The sequence below is a fragment of the Vulpes lagopus genome, chromosome 14 (genome assembly GCF_018345385.1).
Source record: "Vulpes lagopus strain Blue_001 chromosome 14, ASM1834538v1, whole genome shotgun sequence".
NCBI classification, from domain to species: Eukaryota; Metazoa; Chordata; class Mammalia; order Carnivora; family Canidae; genus Vulpes; species Vulpes lagopus.
Window position 1 is genome coordinate 30,219,832 of NC_054837.1, and position 24,083 is coordinate 30,243,914.

Below are 24,083 nucleotides of genomic sequence, written 5' to 3' on the forward strand. Positions count from 1 at the left end.
GCTAATTACAAACTGCTCTGTTAGCTGTTCCTCAGAGCAACTAAAGGATTCTCCAAGAATAGCGCGCGATCCTTGCCACGTCCCTGGAATAACAAACCCAGTTTCTTGACAGCGTCTGTGACTCAAACTGTTCACCGAGCCAGACTTGCCTTCCCCCAAGAGTGTGTGCAGGGGTATAAACTGGAGATAGACAGAGGGCTGGATGCTGTTCTCCATGGAGGTCATGGGAGGCATCCAGGGCCACCTAAGCCCCCTTCCTACGGGGTAGGAGGGTGTTTGGAAGAGACAAGCTTGGCCCCAATGAGATTGGCAACGCCGGGTGGGCCAAGTCACCTGAGAGCAGCTGCCACCCCCCTCAGATGTGCACAGTGCATGCAGTTTATCATGCTAGGCTGCCATGTTTGCATTAGAAAGTCAGTGCTTGGAAGTAGCCACAGAAAGGTAGGAAGAGGAAAGCCCAGAGAGGGACTGAGTCATTCCAAGGGGCCACATGGTGAGTCTAGGGCAAGATGGAACTAGAATCCATATTTCCTGGCCTGTGATCCAGGGCCTAATCTATGGTGCCCTTGGGTAAGCAAGGGCCCAGGCGCCTCAGGCTACTGACAATGGGTCCGAATACTCAGCTCAGTAGGAAGCAAGCAGGCCAGGTTGGATCCTGGGCCAAAAGGCCTGGCCAGTGTCCCCAGGGGTAGCTGTGCATGTGTGCACATGCAAATTCATGTGTCTGTACAATTCTGCCCAGGCTTTGCTCCATCTCACTGAGTAAGTATGTGGCCTTTACAGCCAGGCCTCCCAGGGCTGCCGGGGAACACTACATGCCTGGAAAATTTCCCAGCTCTTCTTTGCAGAGCTATTAGCTTCTCTTCATTGCTCCATAAAATCCTTCTGGCGATGATGGATGCCATCCCATCATGGGAGGGAGGGAGGAAAGAAAACACAAAGGACAAAAAAAACAAAACAAAACAAAACAAAACCCTCTGGTGAAAGTTGGAAAACCCCATGGGCATATAACTCGGGAAAAGAAGGCATCAGAGGTAGTTGGGTTGCCCAGTTCAGCTGCACAGGCTGTGTACTGCCCAACTCTCACAAGTGACATTCTCATGGACTACAAGATTGGTGGTCCCCTGAGTTGGGCAGTGCAGAGAAAGGACCCTGCTTGATTTGGGACAATGTTTTCAAGATTCTCAAGGTCCACTCCTCACTGATACCTTGTCCTAGCACAAGGATCCTTCATTTCTCACTCAGGGTAATAATGAGTGGGTAGGAAGAACTGACCCAGATTGGAAAGGAGTCAGGGTGATGGGCTGGCCATCTCCTGAGTCATTCTGGGAGCAGGGCTGGAATCTTGCACTAAGCCCTGGACCTTAGAGACAAATTAGCCATCTTTCATGAGCTGAATCTCACTTACTTCTCCAGCATTCTCCTTCCTCTCTCCAAAGCACTCCTCATTCCTACTTCTGTCTTTCATCAGTTCTGAAAATTTCTCAGCAATTAGTTCTCCCAAACATGGCCTCTCCCTTATTTTTCTCTTCCCTCTGTGGAACTCTAATTAGATGAAAGTCAGGTGTTCTCCTTGTCCATGTGTCTTATCTTCTCCACAGTTTCCTATCCTGGCTGGTTTCTCCACGTCTGGCTTCCAGTTACTAACCCTTTCTTCATGACTACTCTCCTATTAAAGTTCTATTTGGTTCTCTTTCAAATCTGCTTCATCATTTTTTATGGCTTTTTATTCCCCGCATGGTTTTTCAACTATGTCTTCTATTTATTTAAATGCATCGAACATTTATTTTCCTTGTTCCTGCCTCAGTATGGCCATATCTGAGGTCCTAAGGGTCTGTTTCTGCTGTAAATTGTTTGTGCTGACTCTGGCTCTGGCTCATGTTGCCTTCTCTCTTCTTAGGCGTGGCTTACTTTTCTTTTTTGACTCTGAACTGCTCATTCTCCATGGAAGTTGTGTGTAGAAATCCTTTGAGACTCAGCACAGGGGTCTGTTCTTTCTGAGAGGACTTAACTGCCCATCTGAGAACACCCCCACTGCCAGCTAGCAGTCAGTCCGAACCACCTGGTGGTTTGGGCTCACCCTTGCTACCCTTAGACTCTGTTCCACCTGCAGGATGGATAGCAAGTGTATTTGTTTCCTGGTGCTGCTGTCATGAAGCACCACAGACTGGGTGGCTTTAAATAATACATTGACTTGCTCGTGGTTCTGGAGGCCAGAAGTCTGAAATTAAGGTGTCAGTGAGGTTGGTTCCTTATTCCATGCCTTTCTCTTTGTTTCTGGAAGTTGCCAGCCATCCTTGGCATTTTTTGGCTTGTGGCTGCACCCACAGTCACAGGGCATTCTCCGTGTTTGTCTCTGGGTCTCTGTGTCTTTACATGGCCTTCTTATTAGGATGCTAGTCAGTGGACTTAGGGCCTACCCTGCTCCAGTAGGACCTTAACCAGATTACATCTGCAAAGACCTTATTTCCTTTTTTCTTTTTTTTTTAAGGTTTCATTTATTTATTCATGAGAGACACAGAGACAGAGGCAGAGACACAAGCAGAGGGAGATGCAGGCTCCCCACAGGGAGCCTGATGCAGGACTCGATCCTGGGCCCCAGGACCACAATCTGAGCAGAAGCCAGGTGCTCAACCACTGAGCCACCCAGGTGCCCCCATGACCCTATTTCCAAATAAGGTCACAGATACATGGGTGGGGTGTGAAGACTCAATTCAAACCACGCTCTTTCCATCAGGGTTTATGTATGTAACCTCTCTGAACAGCTTAGACCTTATAAAGGCAACATTTTCTTCACAGCCTGGCCTGGCTTTATAATTTTTGCTCTACTCACTACAGCACATTGTCTTCCTTCTATCACCCCAATAAAGGGGACCAGGCTCCCTGCAGCCTCACCTGTACCTCCAGGGACAGTACACAGGAAAGAACACTGTGACAGAGTTCTCTCAGGACTCCCTCAGCAGCAAGCCAAAGGCATGTGTCCGTCAATTCTATGAGAACAGTCCTAAATTTGAATGACTTAAATACTTAGGAAAAAAAAAAAAAGTGAACAGTCAATACCAGTAAATTACATGAAAAGGTTTTTTTAAATAATAAATCTTCCTTCCATTCTTGTGATAAATCCTACTAGATCATGCTTGTATTCCTCTTTTCATATCTGGCTGAATTAAATTTGCCACTATTTTTTTTTTCCAGAAAGATCTTAGGTTTCTATTCAGAAGTGAGACTGGCCGGTGGCTTGGCTGAGTTATCCTCTGATTTTGATACCAGGGCTCCTTGAAAGAGGACTCATAACACGTTTTTGTGTGCTCTGATACAACTTCCATAACGTGAGAACTGTTTATTTCTTGAAGGTTTAGGAAATTTTACCCCTATATTAGGGGCAAATTTATTTTCTTGAGAAGCCAATTTTGGAAGTTTTTATTTTCTTAGAAAGTCCTATATTTTGCTTAGATTTTCAAATTAATTGGCATAAAGGAGCATAGAATAGTCTTTTAAAAATCTCCTCTGTAGTTATATTCTCTTTTTTTGTTTGTTCCTTCTGCTTTTTTTTTTTTTTTTTTTAAATCAGACTTGCCAAAGCTGGGTCTCTTCTATAAGTCTTTTTGAAGACCACATTTTTAAAATTATTGATGCATTATATGCCATTCTCTGGCTTCATTTGTAACAATATCCTTTTACCTTCTCTGAGTTTATTTTTCTAGCTTCTTGAATTGAAAGTGAACTTCAATAATTTGTATAATTTTGTCTTCTCTGCCTCTTAATAAATGAATTTAGGGCTACAGATTGTCCTTTGAGTAGTGATTTGGCTTCATTCTGTAGGTTTTTATATTCAAGGCTCCTACAGCTCATTTAAAACACTGCAGTTTAAATTTTTCACTCTGACTCCCTCATCTAACCTAAAAGTTATTCAGTTTTTTGTACACCTATTCCTCTTGAAGACTTTTCTTGTCAATTCACATACAGTTGTAAGAAATAATACAGGGAGATCGCTTGCACACTACCCAGTCTCCTCCAGTGGTAACATTTTACAAAACTATAAGATCACAAGTAGGATACCCACACTGACAAAATCTACAGATTTTAATCACATTTCCCTAGTTTTCTTTGTACTTATTTGTGTGTGTATTAAATTCTATACAATGTTATCATCTGTGTGCATCTGTGTATATATCTTGGTGACCAAAGCTCAACATCTTTGAGCTCTCAAGACTTTGTCCCCTCATAATACCATCAGTTTCTATTTACTGTATTTGAGGCTACATTGTTAAGTACAGAAAGTCCACAGCTTTTTTTTTTTCAATTTTTTTATTTATTCATGATAGACATAGAGAGAGAGAGAGGCAGAGACACAGGCAGAGGGAGAAGCAGGCTCCATGCCGGGAGCCCGATGTGGGACTCGATCCCGGGACTCCAGGATCATGCCCTGGGCCAAAGGCAGGCGCTAAACTGCTGAGCCACCCAGGGATCCTCCAAGTCCACAGCTTTTAACTTTAACTTCCTGGTGGAATATTCCTTTTACCAGTTTAAGCAATTTCTCTATCCCTAATATATTTTCATTTTACTTCCCTTTCATCTGATATATTAACATTGCTCATTTGCTTTCTTTGCTCTATTTGTTAGAAATTTCTTTCCTCATCCTTATATTTTTAAATTCCATAAGTTTCATTTTTTCTTTTTCAATCTCATTCAAAAAAAACTTATTTACCTTTTTTTGAGAGACTGTCTCCATTCTCAATCATTGTACTTACTGATGTTTAGACTCATTCTTTCCATTTTCTGTTTACTATTTTATTTCCTTTCTTCTTCTTCTTTGCTCTCTATTGGATTCATTTTGTTTTGTTAGATATATCTCTTTTTTTTTCTATACCATATTGGACACTTTGTGTAATTTCATTTTTCTAGACCAGGATCAGCAACTTTTTCCATTAAGGGCCATATAGTAATTATTTTAGACTTTGTGGGTCATGTAGTCTCTGTTGTAACTACTTAGCTCTGCCACTATAGCAGGAAAGCGGCCACACAAAATATACTAACAGATGGGTGTGGTTGTGTTCCAATAAAACTTTATTTACACAAATAGAGCACGGGCCAGATCTGACCTGCAGGCCATAGTTTGTGGACTCCTTTTCCAGGGATCCTCTTTAAATATTTAAACCCAAATACTTAAACATATAATTCTCTAGAGGGCCCAGATTTAATAAAGGTCCACCTCTCCTTCCCCAACAAGAAACTTAATAGCTGCATTTATTCTACTTCCTCATTTACCCACCAAACTGTGTAGGTCACTTGAGAACCCCTTCCTGGTCCTTCTACATCACATCTAGGCTTGGAGCACACCTAGAATCTTCTCTCCCTCCTGGGTACAGTTTGACCATTGTTTCCTTCCTCAGTCTCATTCTGTTTTCATTCCATCTTTTGCTAACTTCTCGTGGTTTCTTATGCACTAAAAAGGCATCTCTTTGCCTGCATGGATATTTAATAATTATTCTATCACATGGAAGGATCTGGAGCAGGAAGGGAAGGCTGCAGTGTGCCCTCAACCTGCAAACTGTGATCATGCCTCTGCTTAAAATGCCAGGGACCTTTTCTTAAGCCTGGGGTCAAAGAGAACATGAGGTGGTCCTTTCCCTGGTGGCAAAGGAAAAAAGGCATCAGCAGCTGTATCCTCTCCATGCAGCCAGTCTGGGACAATGGAACCGAACATGAGTACAAGTCCTGGTGGCATTTGGATCTGCAAACCCAGCTGCTGCAGAGGCTGGCTGTCCTGTCCTCCCTCTATGGTGAAGTGAGCAATCTTAGCAGGGCCCCCTATCACTGGAGCTAGCTCAAACTGGACTTCTGTTATTAACAATCAGAAAAGTCCTGACTAATCATAGAATGATGCATCTTCTTTTGACCTTCTGTGTGGTTGTTCACTTGCTGAGTAAACCTTTTCTTCTAAGAGGGCATTAAGATTAATTTCACCCTACCCTATCAAAAATGATCACAAATTTCTAATCAGCTAAGGTGTTTTCCTTGGTACAATCATTCTGAAATCTCACAATCTACCTCCTGAGTCCACTAAGTCATGGGGAGGTCATCTGGTTAGGGGAGGACACAGCTGGATGGGGTGGAGGGCAGACATGGGAGAATGTAAAGTCCAGTGTTCTGGAAGTGCACTGACTTTTCAACGTCTGGAGACTTTATCCTCGAAACATGGACACTTTCTATAAATCTGGGAAGTTGCTCTGGGCTTCTAACAAATCTGGGCCCACCTGCACAGGGCCTGGAACTACCTCAAAGGTTTCTCCCCTCCCGGAGGTGATAACACCACCAGCTCGGCCACCCAGCGCGTGCACGGCACCACATGGGCTTGGTGCTAAACAGATACAATAACTTGGTACTAAAATAAAACCCAGCTTGGTGACATCTTGACACAGCTTTGCAGGAACAGCAGGCTCCTGTGTACACAATGTCCCACTCTGCATGCCTATTTGTAAATTAATCACACATCACTAGACTTTGCTTAGATTCACATGTTTCTGGATCACTTTGAGGGTAGATCAGGCTACGGGATCATCTGATCAACCTCAAAACCAGACCCAGCCTTTCTTTCAACAGATCCTAGATGGAAAAATATCCTTCTTGCCAGCCCCTAAGCCACCCTCATCTTGCTCCCCTCCCCTGCAGAAGTATACTGCAGGGGGAGCCAGTGTTGGGGGCTCCCCACGAACCCTGTCTACATAATTGTCTTGGTATGTGACTATGATGATTTTAAGACAGATACAAACATACACACTTGTGAATGTCATTGTAAACAGTATGAAAGCAGGATTAAAAGAAGTAGAGAGAAGTTAATCAGAGAGGGACACCTTTTAATACATGTTCATGCCCCCCCGCTAGCCATTGTGCGCCCCCCCCCCCCCCGACTCTCCCTGGGGCTCTTCACTGTGGTGTTAACCTTACACCACTCTGCTCCCAGGTCCATCTGGCTCCTGGAATAACATCGCCCAGTCCCAAGTTCTATAATGCTTCCTTGAGTCAGCTCTGAGGTCCTTGAAGACTGAGTCCCAGACCCTGGCCCTCAGGTCAAGGTGGTAGTAGAACGTCAACGGAAAGAACATCAGGCTGAGCTCAGCCACTTGTATGAGTCACATAATCCTGGACTGTGCTTATTCGTCTGGGAAGGAGAGCTAACACCTGAACTTTGCCAGGGCTCTTGGGCCGTGCTGGGTACCCAGGTGGAGCAGTGTAAGCTGTACCTCTTGTTCACGTTGCCTGGGAGACAAACTCTCGATTTAGAGCTTCCCCAGAGTATTCTGTGCCAGCCACTCACCATGAAGGCTTTACTTGAGTAGAGAGATGTAGGGACAGTGCCACAGTGGCCCCTTGCCCTGGAGGGTGCCCTCAGGGGCCTGGTTGGCTTCTCTGTGCCAGCAGCTCCTGCCAACTCCAAGAGGCCCAGGACCATGCTGCTGCCTCCTTCTGCCAGACTTCGAGCATGGAAGAATAGAACTGACTTGCTCCCCTCTTCCAGCAAGTCCTCCTGGGTTAGCAGAGAAAGGCTCAAAGTCTTTCTGCTCTCTCTCAATCCTATGGGCCACTGGACCTTGTCCCAGTCTGCCTTGGCCTTGGGCCAGGTGCTGGGGTAACCACCTACCACTTAGGCCTCGAGATCTGGCTCTCTCCACATTCAGCCCAATTAGGGGTCACATGCACTTGGCTGCTCCCTCAGGATTTCATTAAGAATGAGGTCAACAACCAGAGAGTGGAGCATGTGTCAAAACTTCCCCTGCAGGGCTCTGTGGTTCAGGAGTTCATTGTTCACTGAGCTCCAGTCCTTGGCCTTGAGTGGAGACCAGGCAGGTATGGACTGGTCATGCTGGCCTTGTGTGTTAATCCTTTCCTCACAGGAACATTGGGAAGAGCAAAGAAAGGACAGATCCTAAGAGCGAAAGTGGTCTCTTTAATCCTGCAACTGTTTACCAAGTGCCCTAGACAGACCCTTCGTGGAGTCAGGGGCAGGTGGAAGGTAGGACCAGCACTTTCTAAGGATCCTCTCCACCTCCACAGGCTGATGGATCTGAAGCTGGGGTGCCCCGGGGCCCATCGAGGCGATGGGTACTGGCAGTGAGAGCTCAGATACCCAGACACTCGGCTAACTGCAGCCAGCCTCCGAGGCTCCTCCGACCCTGTACCCACCGGAGCTGAGGAACAAGCCCCGGGAGGCTACGCAAGAGCAGGAAGGAAAAGAAAACAGAGCCATCTGCTTGTCCTGAATTAACTGGTAGAGGGGGGTGGGCAAGGGGGGTTCCCCAGGTGGGAACCTGGTGTTGGGAAGGGAACTGGGACCCTCTGGCTACACAGACCCAAGGGATCCAGGGTTTGCAGGAGCTGGGCCATGAGCCCTCCTGTCAGGGCAGCAAAACCCAATCCAGGCTCATTCCCTGGTTTGCACTCTTTCAAGTAGTTATAAACCAAAACTACTCATTCCTTCCTTTTGGGCGTTTTGCAGAAGAGTGAACCAAGGCTGGGCGAGATCAGGCAGGTCAGCCAAGGTCTCACAGTGGCTAAAGAACAGGTCTCCTTGGGACGCCTGGGTGGCTCAGCGGTTGAGCATCTGCCTTTGGCCTGGGGCATGATCCTGGAGACCCAGGATCGAGTCCCACTTCAGGCTCCCTACATGGAGCCTGCTTCTCCCGCTGCCTATGTCTCTGCCTGCCTCTCTCTCTGTATCTCTCATAAATAAATAAATAAAATCTTAAAAAAAAAAAAAAAAAAAAAAAGAACAGGTCTCCAACGCCCCGCTCCCTCTCCATGGGTCTCACGTCGCCACACAGAACCAGGGACTCTATCTGCCCCATCTATTGTCCTGATTCCATCTTGCCAGGGCTCTCCTTGGTGGCAGAACAGCTGCCCAACTGCTCCCCACGCTTCCAGTTTGGGTCCCCTCAAACCCTGCTAGAAACTGTCAGAGTGTATCTGACCACATCCGACAGCTCCCTCCAGGGTCAGAGGCCCTGCTCCCAACATCCCTCAAAGCCCTTGTGTCCTCCCACCTGGCCACCCTGACTCTCTAGCTCCATCCGCCCTTCTGCTGTGCCCTGAAGCCACGCGGCAGGCAGCTTCCCCCCACCCCCAGCACCCCAGCTTTGAAGCCCTCAAGGGCAGTGCTCATATCTTCCACCCAGTCTCCAGCGTCTGGCACACAGTGGGAGATCCCTCACTGTTGCCTAAAGCGTTTGCTGCGATTCACACTTGCTGCTCCTTCTGTCAAAAAAGCCCTTCCCCACCTGGTCTCCATGGCAAAGCCCCAAAGTGTCCTGCAAGACTTGCCTAACCAGCTCACACTGTACGAGCCCTCGAGCCCTCCTAGACCCCTCCAGGAGAAGCTGGGTGCCCAGGGTCCCTCCACAGGCACCTCACCTTCTGTTCTCACACCATTCCCATCATCTATTCCCAAACTTCAAGGCCCAAGGGCAGTGCCCATGTCTGGTTCACTACTGTCGTCAGTGCTGGGCACGCCACAGGCCCTCTGCTGACCTCTATAAATACTTGGCAAGTGGGGGTCAGTGATTCTGGACAGGGAGAAGACTGGCCAAGGTGGATGGCAGGGCACAGGGACCCTGGGTATTTGCAAACAGTCAGAGAGAGGGTGCTTTTGGTCATAGCTGGGAGATCTTCCAAGGAGTAGTCTTGGGGGATAGCAAGTTGAGGAGCTACCTCTCCTGTAGTTTAGCTCCTACCTCCTTACATGGTGGCCATTGAGCCCCTTAGCCTGAGTCCTGGTAGAGTGTCTACAAGGCGGAGTGGTGGGCACGAGAAGGCCAGGAACCTGCCTGGGCCCCTGACATGACCTGTAGTGCTGTCACTTCTGGAGCTGGGTCTGAGCTCTCTCCTGTTGGGGGTACTGTCTCGGCCTCATAGCCCTCCACAGAATCAATGCCCCCTCGAGGGCAGAAGAACTGCTTCTCCAGCAGTTTCCGCTTACTGCTGACTGGTTTGTCTGAACTTGCCTCCTGGACAGGTGCAAGGCTAGGAGCTATAGCCAGGTTGGACACAGGGCTGGCCTGGGGGCCACAGAGCTTAAGGATACGGGGCAAAGGAGAACCAAAGTCAGGACAAAAGACCCCTGGCATTTGATGCACGTGTGATTTCGGTGACGTGATGATGTTGAACCGGCAAATCTGTGGAGAAGGAAGTCAGAGTGACTGCTAATGTTTTTGGGATTTCCTTTTGGGGTGATGAGAATGTTCTGGAATAGACAGAGGTGGCAGTTACACAACCACAATCTTTTTTTTTTTTTACGACCACAATCTAATACATTGTGCATGTGTTAAATGCCACAGAATTGTTAACACAGTTTTATGTTATATGAATTATATCTAAAAAAAAAAAAATTTTTTTTTCAGGAAAAAAATAAAAAGTCAGGCCAGACTCCAGTTTATCAGTTTCCCTTCTAATGAGTCTAACAAGTCCTGGCAGCTGCCTCTTTTTCAGTGAGCCAACATCCCAGCTCCTTATCCCAACCACAAGGCCTTAGGGCTCAGCATACCAATAAGACGTGAGTTCTGACTCCATCTTTGTTTCTTGACCAAAGATCCCCAACATCCTGTAAGAAAGGAGAACCGATTGGGTCCCTCTTCTGCTTAAAGATCTTCAAGAATTCACCTTTATTCACCAAAGGACATCCGGGCTCCTGACCCTGGCACTCAAGCTCTAGCATGAGGGGCTGACCAGACAACCCCACACGTCGAGGTTCCTGGCCAATCTCGGTGTCTGCACTTGCTGCCCATCATCTGGGTCCCCACCTCCCCAGGGATATCCTGCCTAGCGAGCCAAACCCCAACAACATCTGCCTTGTTGATAGAGCTGTCCCTGGCCCACAGTATCCTTGGCCACAGCTGCCCTTCCCTCCGCCAAGCTCTCTGTGCACGAAGGGGGTGTGTTACTGTGCATAATGCTACTACACGCCTGTGCTGCTTTGAGATCTTACTACCCCACAAAACTATGAGTTCTTGGAGGAATGGGGGCCATGTATCATCTGCCATGGATCCCAGGGCCTCCTGCCACCGTAGGGCTGCCCAACTCCAGAGGGTGCTATTTCCTTCCACATAACAACACTTCCACCCACTGATCCCTTGGTGGGTCCTGCTGGACAGACATACACAGATAAACAAATGGCTCTGTCAAAAACAAAGGTCAGAAGAAAGCACAGCTGCACCTCCAGTTAGAGAGATGTGTGGACACAGAGTCTGACAGCACACGCACAGGCAAAAGATGAAGGCTGGAGTTGCGAGGCCCAGGGAATGCCCAGTGCGAATGGAGAGCATAGCCAAGATGGGATTCCAGAATCCCAGGGCACAGTTACAGTGTCCCTTAGAAGCGTCTGGGGTGAAGCAGGGGTCCTTAAGGGTGCTAGGTTGACACAAATGGAATTACAGAACTCAGAAACTGAAGGAGAACTTGTAAACCAACACTGTCATTGCAGAGATGGAAAATTAAGGCCCAGAAAAGGGCAGAGAGTTGATCTGTTCATCAATCTGTCAGTGCATCTATCCACCCATCCACCCATGTGTACATCCATGAATGCATAAGACCATGCATCCACCCATACATCCACCTATCCACACATGCATCGATGTATCCGTCTATGGACCCATGTAACTATAACTATCCATCATGCATCCATCCATCATGTATCACATATTCATCCATCCATCTCTCCCCTCCCTCTAGGGGCTGAGGGTAGAGGCGGAACTGGAGCCCAGAGTCATGGCCTCTCAACCCAGAGCTCTCTACCAATGTGCCACAGTTGCCTTTTTAAAGCCGATGGCAGCTCTGAGAAATTTTCTGACCCAACAGGGGTCGGCAAGAAAGTCCCTACTGGTGTGGCTCCTGCCAAGGTATGGACACCCCAGGCACCTGCCCTGAAGTCAGCCCCTGACAGCTCTGTAGATATGCAAACTGCAGCCATCACAGGGTCCTTCTGGTTGCCAAGAGCATACTCTACCTGTATCATGGCACTGCAGGGCAGGTATGCCACAGGTGGGGGCTGGGAGGTGTTGGGGGGGCAGGAGGCTGAGCAAAGGCTGTGAGGCAGGACTCCACGGCAGGTGGCAAGGGGTCCTTGGGTTGTCACAGGATGATTGATGGAAGATGTGTGGGAAAGAGCCTGCACACTGGGGGGGCATGTATCCGTGGGGGCTTCAGAGCCCACCAAAGCCCAGATAAAAAGGAGCCCCTAAGGTTGTGGGGAGGTGGTCCCCAAGAACAGCAGGCAGAGGGGATTTAGGGAAAGTTTCCCCATCTCTCCGAGCACCTAGGGCTTCAGTGAGTACTGCGAAGAAGACCCAAGGGCGGGAGCAGATACAGTGCAAGCAGCTGCCAGCTGCTGGGAACAAGGTGGGGAGGCGGCACAGGTGCTCTTATAAAAGGGACTATCCAAGAAGTGGGGAATTACAGCAGGACGTGGGAGGTGGGTCCCCAGGGAGGCCCGGCAGCAGCACAGGGGCTCCTGCTTCTCCCCCACCCCTCCTCCCTGCCCAGGGAGGGGCCCGACACACATCTGCCTGCTCCCCTCCACGTGCACCTGGATCCCCGTATGCCTCCTGCCTCCCGGTTTCAACATGCTTTGGCTACAAATCCATAAGACCCATTGCTGTGTCCCTAGACTCCCTCCGAGAGAGGCAGCGAGACAGAAAGGCAACCCCAGCAGTGGCCGTTCTTACCTCTGTCCTTAGATATGATACTTAAAACTGAGCCTCTGTTTACTCGTTTGTAAAGAGAGGTGGTGATACACCCAGCAAGGGGCACAGACATGAGTGTGGACAGTACCCTATGCCATGCCTGGCAGTAAAGATGTATCCCATGGTCTTATTAGAAATATCTAACTGCTGGGCGCTGCCAGTGGTGTGGGCTGTGGGGCTGGGCATGTGGGGTAGAAGGAGATAGTCCTGTAGGCACACAAGTGGCATCCTCCGTTCAGCTCCAGGGATTGCAGGGGAGGGACACTGTGGGTGTCTGGGAGCAGAGGCTATTTGCAGAAGGCTAAAAGTAGAGGTCTTACCCCTGGGGCCAGATGTATTTAAAAATTCAAAACTCCCCACATTTAGACGGCAATACTGCATCATTCAGCAGCCTCCAATAATCAAATACATTGACATTTCTGCAGGGAAATACGAGAATGGAGAATACATAATGGCTATAAATAGCCTCACTTAGACTATAAATAGCCTCACCTCGGTTCAGGCGGGATTTTGTGCCAAATGAGTTATGAAAAAGCATTTGGTTTTCTGAGCTTGCTGGATTCTGGAATTGAGGCTAAAGAATTATGGGTCTGCATTTTAGTGTTTCTTAACGGGGAAAAACTGCGTGTCAGCCCTGGTTCATCCCACAGCCGATGCAGTCCAGATGATGAGCATCACACAGATGCCACCCCACCAATTTGCCTGGGCCCAACCCCAGAGCACATAGTGCAAGATTAGTCACAAACCAAAGACAGCTTTGCACACACACATAAAAACACAGAGAAATGTGTGTGCATATAATCACATCAGCAAACAATGATGGGAGCCCTGCTCTGGGGATGGAACCCAGCCTTGTGTAGCCCCAGTGGCCGCAGACGCCTGCTCAGGCTGATCCCTGCCCACGCTGCTGAGCCACACATGTCTCCAGGCTCACATCTGGACCAGAGGAAGAAGGGGTGAGAAGGAGGAACAGGGCTGGGGCTTGGCAGCCACAGGCTTCCCATTCCCTGGATTCTGGAGGGGCAGTGAGAGCCCCGGACAGACTGGTGTCTAGTCCTGACACTGCCACATAGGAGCCGGCAACCTCAGTGGGGTGGCCTGACCTTCATACTGAGCTGCATTTCTTCACCTGCCAAGTCTAAATAATTGGGCCTCCCTAGGTTTGTGAGGTGCGTGCATGCAGGTTCCTCCAAGGGCCTGGTGCTTGTGAAATGCTTGCTGACTATTCTGTGAAATTGCTTCAATGTACGATATAAAAAGAGCAGCTTTAGCGGGGCAGTTTTTCATTTCTGGAGATGCCCCCACATCCCCAGGATTCTCTTGAGGTAAGGCCCTTGTGAGCTTCTGTCCTTTACCAGGTTTTCCATGTGAACGTAGACAGAACCTTCTGGCTGCTCTGGCTGCCAAGGGGATACACCAAAGGACTGGGCTCAGGGTCTACAGAGAAAAGCTTAGAGCAGAGACCAGCTTACCCTGGAGGAGGAGGTAAGACATCATAGGCACAGGCTTTGAAGCTAGAACAGGGTTCCCATGGCTTCACCTTTCACCTGGTCTTAGCAAGTTACTCAAAATCTCTGACCCTCAGTTATTTATTTATTTTTATTTTTATTTTTAAAGATTGATTGATTGATTTTAGGGTGAAGGGAGGGGCAGAGAGAGAGGGAAAGAATCTCAAGCAGACTCCCTGCTGAGCACGGAGCCTGACCTGGCGCTCAATCTCACGACCTTGAGATCATGACCTGAGCTGAAACCAAGAGCTGGACTGTGCCAGCCAGGCACTCCGGTGACCCTCAGTTCCTATGTTTATAAAACTAGGTCCAGTGCCATGTGCATTCAAAGGGCAGTTGAGGGGGATTAGGTTAAGGGACAGTGGAAAATAAGATGTGCAGCACACAACACCCAAGAAATGGTCACCGCTGCCGTGATTGCTATGATATGACCCCATATTGGAACGACACGGCTAACGGAGTGCTTCCCTTTGAACTGTATCCTCACATTCATAACAGGGTTAGGATGACTTGCCGAGATCATTATTACCAACCTTCCCACTGCCTATTTGGGTCCCTTGCCGCCACTCTGTCACTCACCCCCACGGTAACACCGGGCAGGTGTAAGGATATGCCTTTCCCACCTCCACCTGCAAGCCTGAAGCCCAGGGAGTACTAGGGAATTGGTCAAGGTCACTATGCAAGTCAGTCACAGGGAGGAGACGAGAGGCCATGATTCTAGGTCCCAGACTATCCCAAATCCATCCCAGCCTTTCAGCACTCTGGAGAGAAGAGCTGCCTAAGGGGGCACAGGTATGTTAAGGAGCATTCGGTGGCCTGGGTTGGGGGAGGCATGGGACAGGGGAGCCCAAGGGGAAGGGGTGACTGGGTGCAGGAAACAGAGTCATCCTCTACTGGCCCAAGACCATCGCACACAGTCTGGCTCTTCTATCTTTGGCGGGGAGCCTGGGGCTATTTTGGGAAGCTCTGCACACAGCCCGCCACTTCCCTGCCAGGCTGACTAGGTCAAAAACAAAACCAACCCAGCAACAGCCCCATGTCAACAGGGTGGGAAGTGAGGAGGCACTGAACAGCCCTGAACTGAACAGCAGGAGCGGGGGAAGTTGGGGGTGGCGGGGGCAAGTACAATCCTCCCACACTGCCCAAAAAAAAAAAAAAAAAAGGTGGCAGGAAACAAACAAACAAAGCTAGCTGGAAGCAGCAAGATGCAGTGGGAGAAACTAGTTTTGGAACCAGGCAGACCTAAGTTCAAATTCAAGCTTCGTTTTCAAGAAGTCCTTGAACCACTTCAGGCCTCAGTTTACCCAATCATCTACCTTACAGGGGTGGGTGGGATTAAATGAGATAACATTGAAGCCCTGGGCACATAAAAAGGGTGACCCCTGCCCACCTTCTTGACATGTCTTATCATCCCTCCGGGTTGCTTAAAGCCACCTCTGCTGGGTAGCCCCCTATAGCCTTCATCCTGCCCAAAACAGGTGCTCAGCAAACACTTGTGGACAGAATACACCAGGGAATGGGGCTGGCAGTAGAGATGGCAGGACAGAGGGGACATTTCCGAGGAGCCCAGCACCTCATGAGTAGCTGACATAAGTCACCATGAGTTCCTTGTCTCTGATCACTGCTCTTCAGACGAGAGACAGGGCTCAGAGGAGACATGCCCAAGGTCACCTGCGAGGCAGAACTTCAGGAGGCCAGCAGCCTCCAATGAGGGCTGAGGTCCTCATCATGCTGTGTTCTGGTCTTTTCTTCCAGTGACTGGAAGAAAAAATGTGGGCTGATGGGCAGCAAAGGCAGTGTGGCTCGGAGAGGAAGGTACAGGTTGGAGGGGGGCATTCTGGAATGATCATCTTTCCCTTGGGGCCTGCACTCAGAGATTGAGCTAATTACAGATTAAGAGGCATGTTCCGGAGAGGTGACTCACCCAGTCTGACCCCTGGCCTGTACTTTTCTCACTAGACTCTCAGAAAGCCCAAGGGATGGAGTCACAATAACCAAAAGATGGAAGCAACCCCAGCATCCATGGATAGATGAACTGACAAACAAATGTGGTCTATCCACACAATGGCATGTCATTCATCCTCCACAGGGAAGGTAACTCTGGCACCTACTACACCCTGGATGATCCTGGAAGACACAGTGCTGGTGAAATAAGACAGGAAGGACAGGTACTGTATGACTCCACTTGCAGATGCTATGCATCTGGAAGTCAAATTCACAGGGATAGAAAGCAGGATGGGGGAGCCATCCTGCTCCGGGGGGGATGGCTGCACAATGGACCCTTACAAATGGTTAAAGTGGTAACTTCTGTTACAGGTATTTTACCACAATTAAAAAAAAAAAAAGCGAGGGGGATCCCTGGGTGGCTCCGTGGTTTAGCACCTGCCTTCAGCCCAGGGCGTGATTCCGGAGACCCAGGATCGAGTCCCACGTCAGGCTCCCTGCATGGAGCCTGCTTCTCCCTCTGCCTGTGTCTCTGCCTCTTGCTCTCTCTGTGTCTCTCCTGAATAAATAAGTAAATAAATAAAATCTTAAAAAAAAAAAAGTGAAGGTAAAAATAAAAAATAAAATAATAAAAAAGCTCCAGAGCTCGGTACAGAGTCTTCTTTCCAGGTGATAAAAATGTTCTGAAATGAGACATTTGCACAATATCTCAAACATACTAAATGCTACTGAATTGCTCACTTTAAAAGAGTTAATTTTATGCTGTATGAATCTTACCAAATAAAAAATACTTTAAAGCCTCTGGGTGTGAGACAGGCAGCTCCTGTGAACAGGTACCCTGAGAGAGGCTCCTGGGGTGGGGAGGGGGGACAGCGGGCAGGATGTAGAGCCCTAAGACAGAACAAGGGGAGGGAAGACCTAGCTGCTGGGCACCTTTGGCACAGGGCTCTGTGGAGGCAGAGGGAGGGGGCTGGGCCTGACAGAGGAGTATCATGATGGCCTGGGTACTGGGGGGTACCCCCACCCCCACCCTGCAAACCCACCAGCCAGCCAGAGGGAGGGCCTGGGGGGTCCGAGACTGGCTCTGCCACACTCCTTGGCTGCCCTCGGGGGAGTCCCTAAGCTTTTGGATGGAACCATCAATCCCTGAGACAAGTGCAGGCACAGAGCTCTGGGGGATGGGATGCAATGTCCACCCTGGAGGGCTGCTAGACCACCTCCCAGGACGAGATGCTCATCACCCACAAGGTACTGCCAAGAAGTTCATATGCTGTGCGGTTTGCCTCCTGAGGACTCAACCAAGGGTCTTGTTTGGCTCTTCAGAGCCACAATCTGCTTTTCTTCTCCAGAACACCTTAAAATAGGTGTCCAAATGTCACACCTATTTCCAGGATAGCTCTCCAGGATAGCTGTCCCCTCGGCCACCAGCTCCTCTGCTCTGGGGTCTCTGATTCTATTAACAGAGTAAAATCACCCTAGCTGATGACAGAGCCGGAGGATGCTAAAAGCCCCAGATCTGTTTTCTGGGACCAGCTGCCAGCCTGCTGCTCCCCGGTCAGTGCAACAGACCTGCCCTTTACCTGGTAACACTCTGCCTGCTGAGTGAAAATTCTTGTCCATGTGGAATCTCAGAATGTGACCTTATATGGAAGCAAGGTCTTTGCAGATGTAATTAGTTAAGGATTTCAGGATAAGATCATCTCAGATTTAGGGTGAGCCCCAAATCCAATGACGGGGGTCTTTGGAGAAGAGGGGAAGAGACAGAGGGGCTGGCCACATGCTCACAAAGGCAGACACAGTGATGCAGCCACAAGCCAAGGAACACCTGGGGTCACCAAAAGCCAGAAGAAGCAAGGGAGGATACATCCCTAGAGCCTTCAAAGGGATCATGGGCCTGCAGACACCTTGATTTCAGATTTCTGACCTCCAGAACTGTGAGACAATAAAGTCTGGTTGCTCTAAGTGCAGCCTACAGTGAGTCAGGCGTAATGGCAGCCCCAGGAAACTACACTGGGTTTGCGGCACTGGGAAGCAGGACACTGCCCAAGCTGATAACACAGACAGTAGCCAGTGTCCTCATCCTGTTCTGGGCGTCTGTAGAAGAACCAATGGTGCCCTGACAGGGAGGTCACACCAGCACCCGGTCAGAACTGAGCAAGCCTGTGCCTGTGACCAGGTTGTCACCAGGGCTGCTGCCAATTAGCTTAGGGCACTTGAAGAACCACCGAGAAGCCCTTCTGCATCCACAATGAAGACACTCAGAGGAAGTGGCCACTGGATGTGCAGCCACCTGGCCTCCTCGTCTTCCCTGTTTCCCCACACTGGCACCTAGACAGCCTTTTCTAGGCCCCTGGGCCTGGTCAGGCTAATCCAGCTCAGCCACAGCCCTCAGGTACACCAGCCCTAAGCAAGTAGCTGGGATACTCCCTGGGGGTAGGTCCTAACCCAGGGACTGTGGGTTTCCCTGAAAAGAAGTACTCTACTCCCACCCCCCACCCTGACCTTTGGCTCAGCATCTCCTACCTGTCTCTATTTTGGGGGAACCTCTCACTGGGGGTAGGAAGCTGGACAAGGATTTTCGAACAATTCAGCATCTACAGACTCCAGGGCATGCCACCATCCTAGCTCTGTGGATGCCACCAGACCTAGGGACAAGGTTAGGACCATCTTAGCTCACAGGACTTTGAGAAGCTGAACCCAGCATTTCTCAAACTCAGGGTCAGGGATGAGCTGCTTTAGAAACATTTAGTGAGCTTGTTCAAAATGTAGAAGGCAGGCCCTTCTCCCAGGATCAGAACCAAATCAGAGCCTCTGTATGAGAGGGCCAGGACCCTGCATCTTATACATGTTCCCCAGTGATATCAAGAAGCCTACCAGAGGTGAGACCCCAGGTCAACTTCTCTGTGCAGGTGGAGAGAGCAGACACAGGACGGGGCTTGCTTGAGGATACATGGCAGAGCCAACCTGGCTGGTGTCCCTCTGGGCCAGGAATCAGATGACTGAGCCCCCCATGCTCAAGGAGCCCTATTCCCAGATAAGGCTCCACTGAGACTGCTCAGCTCCCTGGGCACCTGGCACAGACTCTCCTCTTGGCCCTCATAGACTAGTGTCACCACACGCTGGCCTTCGAGCTCAGACTGTGTTGTGTCATGCTTCCGGGAGCCTGGCCAGAGCAGTTGCTTGATAAAGGCAGGTGCCTGGCAAACATTTGTTTGGTAAATGATGTGGAGTCCACACTCTGCCTCAGAGCAGCTGTCTGACTTTGGGCTATTCCTTCCACCTCACTGCTGCTCTACAGAAAAGATTCTGGTCATCCACCTTGACCATTTCACAAGGCCACGGTGAGACTCAACCAATAGACCAGATGCCACATGTAAGCATGAGCTCTGCACACCAGCTTTAACTCAGCCATCAAGTTTTCACTGACTAGAGATGAGCTGGAAGCCCAGGGAAGCCAGGCCAGCCAGGAGATGCTACAGGTGGACAGGGCAGCAGGAGAGGGCCCAGTGGGACAGGCCTGTCTCCCACAGTGAGACAAACTGCCCACTGAGCAGTCCACTGCTCTTGGGGCATAAGTCCTGCCCTGGTCCCATACCCTGTGGATCCCATATCTGACTGGGCCCAGGTCCTGAAAGCCATCAGGCCACATAGAGGAGTGCTATCAAGGCCCGGGGGGGCGGGGGGCGTCTATTTCCCAGCTGAGCAAAGATTTGACCTTGGAGCATCTCCAAGGACCATGGGGGCAGTGGCTCTGTGTTCCGCCCCCACCCCCAGCCTGCTGGTATTCCTCCCAAAGCCCTCTCCTCAGAGTCAGGCTTCCTGGGGCAGCCAGGCAGGAGCCCTTCCCACTGGCTGCCACTCTCGGGTCCCATGCTGCCCAACAGAGAGCAGAGCTGCCCATCAGATGGAACATGCTGCTCAGGGCACAGGGCAGCGCCTCTTCCTCCAGCTGTATGCAAGACTGCCACTCAGAGCCCTGCCTTCAAAATGACCTCACAGGGACCAACCAGTTCTTCAGCCTGGGCTGGGCTAGTTGTGGGGGGACACTCCTATGCACCCATATGTCCCTTCATGTATCAGGTTAACCCAGGTCGACTATGGGGTGAGAGCTGGGGCAGAGAAGGCTAGGACATGGGCCAGCGCTGTGCAGAAGAAACATCACCATGTCCCCAGCATGGTACCCCCACAGCCAGTGGGGAGAGGAAGGTGGACTTCGTTCTGCCTCCAGAAGCCACCCAGCCCAGCATGGCTCTGGGTGGCTCAGGAAAGTTCCTCTGGGTCTCCCTTCCAGTCTCCCCACCTGCCAAGAGTGATCTGGAATCCCAGTGTGCTGCTACCTGCGAAGGCTGAGGGCTAGGTGGTGATCCAAGCATCAATTCTGGCCCCAGCAATCTTTGTGGGTCTGGGTGGGGGGGCCCTTGTTGGTGCTGTGGCCAAGAGCAGCTCCAACTGGGGCACACCCCTGTGCCTTGGTTTCCCCATTCAGCAACCCTGCTGTGTCATGTGAGCTCAGGTGGCTGGCAGAGCCCAGGCTTCATCTTCCAGGCCACGGGCAGCTTCGTGACCACGCCTCCTGACAGAAGGTCCCCCTGGCTGCAACGCTGCACTGGCCTTCCAAACATTTGAGAGGATGAAAAGCAGCAGCTGGCCTGGCCCTGATCATAAGAGGACAGTCTTTGATACAGAGTAGCTATTTGAAACCAATCCATTTTTAAGTCCTGTGCTGGAGGAGAGCCCTGAAAAGCAGTCACCCCGTCACCGTACTCCTGCGGGCCAGGCAAGCACAGTCTCACGTTCTTGCCCCACAGCCCTGTTCTGCACAGAGGGAATCTAAGGTTCCTGGGATTAGCAATTTCTGTAGGTCACAGAAGATGAACTCAAACTCCAGCCCATGGCTAACAAGCCTTGCTCTTCTGGCCATCCCAGGTCAGCCCCTACCTCCCAGTCTACCCATCCCAGGAGCCTGGAGTCATGGGGAAGGCCTTCAGCCATGCAGCTAAGCATGCAAAGCCAGCAGGCAAATGCAACCAGGTGGCAAGAGTGTTTTAAAAATTAACCATCCCTGGGTTCCCTGTCTGTGCAGCCTGCCACAGCCGTGACAAAGCTTGATCACAGACACAGGCTGTGATAATGGTGTGCCCATGCCTAGAAAGCTGTGAAGTGCTTCACAAGGACACAAAGTGACAGGCCAAGAGGGGATGCCGGCTTGGAACACTGTGCTCGGGCTCACACCATTCCTTTGTCCTTCCCAGTCTCCAGAGGGCACGTGCTGTGAACTCTGTTGTATAAACCAGGAAACTGAGGTTCAGAGGGGCCAAGGGGATTCTCTAAGGTCTCACGGCCAGGCTGATGGCAGAGTGGGGGTCAGGACAGAGTCTTTCTGACTTGCTTTCACTCTCTGCTCTCCTCCAGCGCCAGGTATACAGCTCAGAGTGGGAGACAAGCTTGAGGTGGCCTGATACCCCAGCACTCCTCTGGGGTGCCACCTCCTGTTCTCCCTATTGCCCTCTGAGCTTTCAGAGAGGTGATGGGGACTTGGTAAAGAAAGTTTCTCTCGCTATGGCAACAAGGAGGGGAAAATCGAGGTACACACTGGGCAGCTGCTGCCAGGCTGGACTGAACAGAGCACGTCAGGTGCCTGGCTCATTCACTCCCACCAAGCTGGGCTTTGTCGGGGAGATGATGGAGGCATGGAGAGGTAGCAGGGGCAGGACTGGAGGTCTACCAGTCTCTCCCCACAACTGCCTCAAGGATCAGAGGATGGCCATCTACTGCAAGGGGCTCTCAGGAGCCCAAGCGGCTCAGAGAGCCACAGGGCTGACATAATGGGCACATTTGCAACCACAGGTTAAACCAGCATCCCATCAAGAAACCATCAAGAGTTATAAACAATTTTCTCTGGGCCTGGGGCAGGCAGCAGGCTGTATCCTATGGAAGAAGAGACTAGAATCACCAGGCAGGGGCTCTGGGGAAGGCATCCCAGCCCGGTGCCCCATCACAGAGCCCAGGGAGGGAGCCAGGGAGGAGCCTGACTTCAGAGGCCCTCCTGTCCAGGACCGCTGCCATGGCCTAGAAGTTTCACCCCGATGGCTCTCTCTCCTCCCAGCCATCGGGCTTATCCATCTGGCTTCTTGTGGGTCCCTGAGGTACAAACCCTCCTCTGTTATGTCACTATTCCATCTACCTTTGGGGAAAAGCCCTCAAATTGCCTAAATCTTTTTTTTTCACATAACTGTTAACTTACAGAAAAGTTGCACATATAACGCGAGAACTTTCATATACCCTCACCCCAGCACCACTGTTTAAATCATTTGCTTTACCATTTGAGTGCTATCTGCACATCTATATGCATACACTCTATCGCTATAACTGACACTCACAGTCTGTTCTGAACCGTCAAGTCCAAGGGCATAATCACAACCCCACCCCTGTCCCCCATGCCCATTCATGGGGGTCACCACCAGGCACCCTCACACCCACCTCCTGCATGCTGAGGTGTGTGAAGGAGGAGGAAACTGAGGCTCGGTCTCCTGATATGCAGGGCTTCTCCTACTACATCGAGCCACCCACAGCTAAGTTCTCAGCATAAAACAGACAGACCCTGCTCTGCAGACTGTGTTACCGATGATGATGTGATGATGCCAGAAACATTATTAAAAGAAAGCAAAATAAAGAGCGGGTCTGGACTAAGTGATGGAGGCTCTCTACGGTGCATTGTTGGCCCTCGAGTTCCAAGCAGGAGTGTGCGTGGTGGGGGCTGGATGGCCGGCAGTGAGGGGCTCCCCACTCAGGCCCTGGGCTGCCACCCCCTTCAAGGTCTGCTCTCTGCTTCTTTCTTTTTCCTTTCCTCTCCTCAGACAACTGGGATGGATGGACTATTATTCTTCATCCAAAAGTTTGGTGGCACAGGACCCAATGAATGAATGAATGAATGAATGAATGAATGAGTCTGAGTTCACACTCCGACTTCCCTGGGTGGGTTACTCAACCCCTCTGAGACTCAGTTTGCTTGTATGTAAAATGGAACCACACCACTTTGAAAGTGGCTGAAGATTGTTAACTTAGATGAGATTTGTGGAGGTGCCGGCAAGGGTGGGGGGACAGAGTCTGCTGAGACTGTGTTCTGAGAAATGAACCAGAAATGGGGAGAACATGGGAAGCAAAGCCAAGGAAGCCACATATGAACACTACAGAGAGTGGATACATGTGCACACACAAGGCCTTGCTCAGTACATCTTCAGCTTAGCAGTATCTCTTGACAACTCCCCTTCCTTTTGGCTTAAGACACTCAGAGGCCCAGGATGGAAAGCTGGCAGCCAGGGGCTTTCCCTGGAAACACAAACGTGCCAATCTCTGTGATACATCTGACAATGCAGCCCAGGGGCGCATGGGAAGGAGGAGCAGTGAGAGAGGGAGGCATCTCCATCCAGAAGTGGGTAGGAATGGCCTGTCTCACTCAGGTAAGTCACAGAGCTACAAAATAATGCATAAAAGGGACAGCTGTACAACCCTAACCATATCAGGGCCGTTTGTAGGAGATCACACTATCACAAGCAGAGCAGAATGTCAACTGGTACATGCAGCCCCGACAGTAGAGGGAGAAAATGTATCTGTGTGTGTGAGTGTGCACACATGTGACTGTATATGTGTGTGTGCATGAGGGTGTGAGTGTGAATGTGTGTGACTGTGTATATGGGGGTGTGTGCATATGTGTGGCTACACATACGTGTGCATGTGGTGGTGATTGTGCACGTGTGTGATTGCCTGTGTGCAGACAGTATGTATGTGTGTATGAGTGTACGTGTGTAACTGCATGCATGCATGTGTGTGTGTGTTAGGGAACATCACAAGGCAGATCGGGATTGTTAATATTCATGAGCTTTTCTCCTGCTCACTTTCT

General features: G+C 50.2%; 1 protein-coding gene across 12 annotated transcripts in view; it reads right to left on the reverse strand.

The window, feature by feature from the left end:
• The window catches only part of PITPNM2 (phosphatidylinositol transfer protein membrane associated 2), a 141,339-nt gene that overhangs the window by 51,586 nt on the left and 65,670 nt on the right, over positions 1-24,083 (reverse strand). Inside the window, exon 3 of one of the 12 annotated variants that reach the window (XM_041729039.1) lies at positions 10,538-10,594. The exons of the other annotated variants lie outside the window; for them this stretch is intronic. The gene's annotated coding sequence lies outside the window, so the exon portion shown is untranslated. The remainder of the gene's footprint in view (positions 1-10,537; positions 10,595-24,083) is intronic. 12 annotated transcript variants of the gene reach the window in all.